Here is a 6,000-nt window from a genome sequence, read left to right on the forward strand (position 1 = left end):
GCCTGCAGCAGTGAAGGCTTTGGAGAGATCTTAGAGCCCCTTTCCAGTACCTAAAGGAAGCTTACAAAAAGAAAAGAGAGAGAAGTTTTTCTGCAGGCAAAGAGTGATAGGACAAGGAGAAGTGGTTTTAAGCTAAAAGAGAAGAGATTTAGATTAGGTATGAGGAAGAAGTTCTTTACTCAAAGGATGGTGAGGCACTGGCTCAGGTTGCCCAGAAAAGCTGTAGATGCCGCATCCCTGGAAGTGTTCAAGGCCAGGCTGGACAGGGCTTTGAGCAACCTGGTCTAGTGGGTGGCATTCCTGACCATGGCTGGGGGGTTGGAATTCTGAGGTCCCTTACAACCCAAACCATTCCGTGACTCTAAGTCCAAGCTCATAGTGTGCAGTCCCACAGAGAAGCAATGCAAGGGGAATATCAGCCTTACAGCCTCTGCCCAGATATGAAGGCACAGCTTGATGACACACAGTGTCTTCCCAGACAAGCCAGCTGGACTCAATACATGCAGAGTACTTGCTGGTCAGACTAGATCCAGGCATCCCCAAGTGCCCCGGGTTGTGGCTCAGCTGCCATCAATCCCTGCCAGAGTCCCCAGGACAAAGTCCTGCTTCCGCACTCACCCAAGACACCCATCTCAGTCTGAGCAGCTTTGGGCTCCTTTAACTTTGGGCCAGGGAGGGGACACACAGAGGTGCCCCCAGGCCTTATGAAGTGGCCACACTGCACACCACTCTTGGGTTAATGCCTCTACAACAGTCTCCAGAGACTTCTCCTTGAAGTCATGAACGCAGCCAGCACAGCTGGGAGCAGAGCTTGGATGGAAACCCAGCCTGCCCAATCAGACACCATCCCAGTGCACCCACACCCTGAGGTGTTTCCCCACTGCAGTGGGCTCCCCTCTTGGGTGCTGGGTCTCAGCATTCTGGTGCTTTGAGTACTAGGTAGGTGCACTGGTTGGCAGGATGTGACCATACTGGAAAAAATATCCTAACCCGCCCCCTCCAAGAGCCTGTAGGACACAGAGCCAGGCAGGGACACGCCTCTGTGAATGTGGAATCAAGAGAGCTTAAATGGTTAAAGAGGAGCTACTTGTCTGTCTCCCCCAGAGTTTAGGCACTGCCTGCCTTCCCTGAGAACAAAGTGCTCTTGGCTTAGAAATCCAGCTGTGGTTTCAGAATTGTTGCTTCAAAACTCACCACAATCTCTGAACAGAAGAACAGGTCAGCTTTTTCTGAAGAGCAACCTAAAACCATCTCTCTCCAGATCCCATGTATTTAATGGCACAGAAGAGTCATCTGTTTACCTTTCCTCCTGGCAGTGATGTTGCATGCCTTTTAGCCCCACAGCACATGTTTACTGTACTCTCTGAGACAGCACGCTCACCTCTGAGCTAGACGTGCCAGCGGGCACCCACACCCTTCCTGCCCCGGCCCCTCTCCCACAGACAAGGGAGTCGTGGAACACAGGGTCACACACCACTGCAAATTCCATCCTCAGTCACGGCTGCCAGGGCCTGCTCCTCTTTCCAGGTCTGCTTGGCAGAGTAAGTGTTGTGATGACAGACAGACACCCCCCTCCTCCATGGCTCCACACCACCAGGAGCCCCCCTCTTGTGTCCCTGCTGTGTGCCCAGCTCATGCCTGAGCAACCAGCACCCATAAGACACCTGCCCAGCCCACACCAAGAGAAGTGGGTACGTCCCTTGGAGGATGCCACCAAGCACCAACCATTACCAGACAAGGGCTGGGACACACTTCTGATCTGGAGGCCCATCCCTTCTCTCCCCAAAACCAACCTAAATCCAACTATGCCCTTCCAGGAGACAGGGCTGGCAGCTCTAACCAGGTGAACAGGGACCCCCACTCTGACCACTGCAGTCTCTGCTCCACAGTTTGTAGAGCCAGGGCCAGCTCCCAGGTCCTACCTGGGGCAAGAGTCAGGGACTCTGATCCAGGAGCTTTGACCCCCAGAACTGCTATTCCCCTGGGTGCCCACTCTGCCAAGCTCCCATCCAGTCCTTCCAACCCCCCAAACCCCACACTTACAGCCAGCATTTGCAGAGCCTCTACCCAGCAGATCCCAGCAGCTCTTGCAAACCATTCTCCCATGGCAGAATGTTTCCAGAGAGAAGGAAAGCTCTCACCTGCCTGCAGTTTAGTCCTCCAGAGCAGGCAGGCAGAGAAGCAGCAAAGTTAGCTCAGCACTCCCTGGGGCAGAGCAATAGCCCCAAGATGCATCTCCAGCTCCAGTCAGTGCCTTATAGAGTTGCATGGGCGTTCCCTGGGACCAGCTGTCATGCTGCCTGTCACAGCTGGGCTGTGCTGCCCACTGAACTCAAGCAGTCCCGCTGTGAGTCCTCCAGGTGCTTCTCAAAGTACCTTTAATGCGACTGGTATTTCCAATAGGGGAATGACAACCTGCTCAGGGTCTGACAGTTTCCCCAGGTACAGAAGAGACCTGCTTTGTCCCCCTCTAGCCAGGCCCAGGTGGTAGCAAAGGGGAAGGATCTCAGTCCTCCAGCAGCTCAGCAAGGTTTCAGGCTGGCATTCAGTCACACTGCAGTGGGCAAAGAGCAGTTTGGGGTCAGGGTCTTCCCCCCAGGGGAGTCTAGAGCAAACTCTGCTGACTGCAGATCCAGAGCCCTGAGAAGGCTCCTTATATGCCACTGGGAAGGGCTGGTTTGACAGGGATAGGAGCGGTCTGCCATGGAACATCCACAGCTGGCAATTAGAGGAGTGAACCTCAGGGAATGCCTACAGCAAGGATGCCAGGCAGGAACACAGAGTAGGTGGGACACAGGGCACAGTGAGGAGGTGGTGTGATGTGGATCATAGCTGCTGTACCAGGGACCCTTTGTTCCCAGTGTGAGCTGGAGGTAGAGGAAGCACTGGGAAGCAGCACATGACTGACATGCTGTGAGCCCAGTTCCAGCTGGGGTGGGCACCTCCCCTCCCTGGCACCAGGGCTGGAGAGCACTGGCAGGAAACAGTGTCATTCGATGCTATCAGCAGCAATAACAATGTGTCTCCTGAAGGAGATGAGCAGCTTCCCCTTCAGACGGGCAGGGTGGAGGGCTCCTGCCTCCTGTCACCAATCTGTCCTCTCTCCCTCTCACTTGCACTTCTTCCATAATGTTGCTGCTCTCTTCCTCCCTGCAGAGAGGATCTCTGCTCCCAAACCGAGACAGGGTAAGGCCAGCTAGCGAGCAGCCATGGGAAGGTTCAAGGAGGCTTAGACCCTTCTGGGGTTCGTACAGGACTGTTAGACTGGGGCCATGAGCCTTTGGAGGAGCTGAGGGAGGAGGGACAAGCAGGTCAAGAGCTTCCTCCCCACCACGGAAACACACGGGTCCAAATGTGTGTGCTTTGCTGCTTTTTTTTCTTTATGCGTACAATGTTAAGAAGTTGGAATGGACGCTAAAGATCATTCTGTCCTAACCCCTCTTGCCATGGGCAGGGACACCTCCCACTAGACCAGAGTGCTCAAGGCTTTATCCAATCTAGCTTTGAACACTTCCAGGGTTGGGACAACTACAACCCCCCTAGGCAACATGTTCCAGCGTCTCACCACTGTCACAGAAAAAAAAGCCTTTGGTTTTGGGTCATGTTTTGCAGCCCCTGCTTTGGTTTTGGGTCATGTTTTGCAGCCCCTGCCAGCGTTTGCTGCTGGGGGAGATGAAGGTGTCTGAGAAAGAACGTGAGCTGATGACTGAACCTGCACATCGCACCCGCCATCAGGAGAGCGGGAGGGAGCTGGGCAGCAGCTTGGGCTGGCACACCAAAGGAGACCTGAAACTACCACATGTATATTGTCTTTTCCCTTAAAAAATGTCCCGTCATGGAACCCCCGGGTCCTCTGAGCCGCGCTCCGCCCCGCCGGGGGCTCCCTGAGGGGGCGCGGCCGCCATCTTGGCGGGGGGGCCGGGCCGAGGCCTCGGCGAGGGCGACACCTGCCGGCGGCGCTGGGCAGCGCGCCGCTCCTCCCGCCGCGCTCGGTAGCAGCCAGCGCCGGGCCCCCTCCGACCCTCGCCGGAGGGAACATGCTCCCCTGCACCCCCGTCCCCCACCCGTCTGGGGGCGGTTTGGTTGCCTTTGGGCAAACGACACCCCACGGGAGCTGTATTTATAGACAAATCCAAGCACAGAGAGGTAACTGCCTGACTTTTTCCCCTCTTCATTGCACTCCTCAGTCTGTAATTTCCTGTTTGCTTCTAAAGCTATTTTTACTAAGGAAAAAAAAAAAAAAAAGTTAAATATTTATAACAGTTCTATCTATTCCCTAGCAGAATAAAGCAAAGATCGGAGTGAGTCTAGCAGGGATCACGGATTAACTGCCCGGCAGCAACCTGTCCCACCTGCTTGCTCCACAGCCCTTCCATCCCAGCGCATGTGGCTGGTGCTCCTCCACCGGCCGGTTCCCATCAGCCAGCCCCACACCACAATATGGGAAAACTTATGAGCCTTCATAGTTGTTTCTTTTTTATTTCATTTTCTGTCTTTCTGGGGTACCTTTCTGAAGCTTTTGCCAGCTTTCTCCATAAATAGAAGAGGGTAGGGATGTCTCGTGAAAATAGGTGTATCTACACGCACATACGTGGTAGAGAAGAGAATATGCTGGCCCTTGGGAGGCTGAGTTTTCTGAGAGAGCAGGCATGACCCAAATGTCCAGGAGAAATCTGGAAGGGGTAACTGCTGCACAAGTGATACTCACATGGTCTCAGCGCCAGCCATGCCTACAGGAAGGCTCTTGGGGCAGCTCTGAGACCACAACTCATCCAGCTGCCTGTGAAAGCCTCAGAGACCCAAAACTGCCAGGGAGCCACACACAGCAAGGCCCCAGGTGGGTGCACAGCCAGAAGCCAACTTCTCCTCAGCCAGCCCAGTAGCCAAAGCAACACTTTAAATGGCTCTCCAACTTGAACAACGTGGGCTTAGCTGGGCTCCAGGAGGCAAAGCTTGTGTGCAGGCAGGGATTGCCCCACATTGCTGTGACAGAGGAAAGCACAGATACAGCACAGCTGCTGCAGAGTTTGGTCACTACCAGTGCCCTGTGGCCTTTCCAGACCTTCTTCCTGGGTTGCCCACAAGCTCGGGATCACCTGTGGTCTGATGTAAACCAGACCACCTCCCCAGAGTGTCCTCAGCACTCTCCCTCCCTCTCCAACTAACCCGCCACACATTTCATTTACCTTCAGGACAGCCTGGATGTGTGGCCACAGATGCCAGGAGAAGATGAGGTGAGAGGAGCCCAGGTGGCTTCTTCAGGGATCCTTGCCTTCCAAGTGGCTATGAGGAACAGCTGTGTCTGGCTGCAGGGAAGATCACAACTCTTGGATCTGGGGTACTCGTAAAATCAAAGCCCCCACCATGTTGGTTCCACGCTGGCTGTTCTGCAGAAATCCCCAGGAGCAGCAACCTCATCACGCAGTCCTCAGGGATTCCCACACTCTCGTTTACTCCTCCAGGGAAAAGCAAGGAAGTCTGAGCCACGAAGGAAAGTGTGGATCACCCCACTCAGCTCCTGCTGACCTAAAGATCCCTCTGATCTTGTCTGTCCTCCGCCAGTCCACGCTGTTCCCTTGCACAGCTGTGGGGCTGTGGGGAAATTCTTCTGGTGAAAGGCACCCTGCAGCCCGACGGGTGGCACAGCCGCTGGGGAGGGTCCCCAGCCCTGCGAGGAGCTCGGGGCCGCTCAGGGCCGGCAGCCGGCGGGGACGCCCGGGGGAGCCGAGGGGCTGGCTCCACGCGAGCCAGAGGGGTGCAGCGCGGAGCACAAAGACTCTCCCATCCTGGCCGCTCTGCCCTGGAACGCAGCATGGGAACCACTGCCCAGCGCCAATCTGTTCCTCATTATCCGCCCCGGCTGCCGGCTGATCCCGGCTCCGTCACCACTCGTGGCACAGCCCCGGCCCGCTCGCATCCCCTCAGCCGAGCAACTTCTGCACAGCTTCACCAGCCAGCGCAGCGGGGCACACCAGGGTCAGGGCTGGCATCCCCCTCCGG

The sequence above is a fragment of the Aphelocoma coerulescens genome, chromosome 11, assembly GCF_041296385.1.
Source record: "Aphelocoma coerulescens isolate FSJ_1873_10779 chromosome 11, UR_Acoe_1.0, whole genome shotgun sequence".
NCBI classification, from domain to species: Eukaryota; Metazoa; Chordata; class Aves; order Passeriformes; family Corvidae; genus Aphelocoma; species Aphelocoma coerulescens.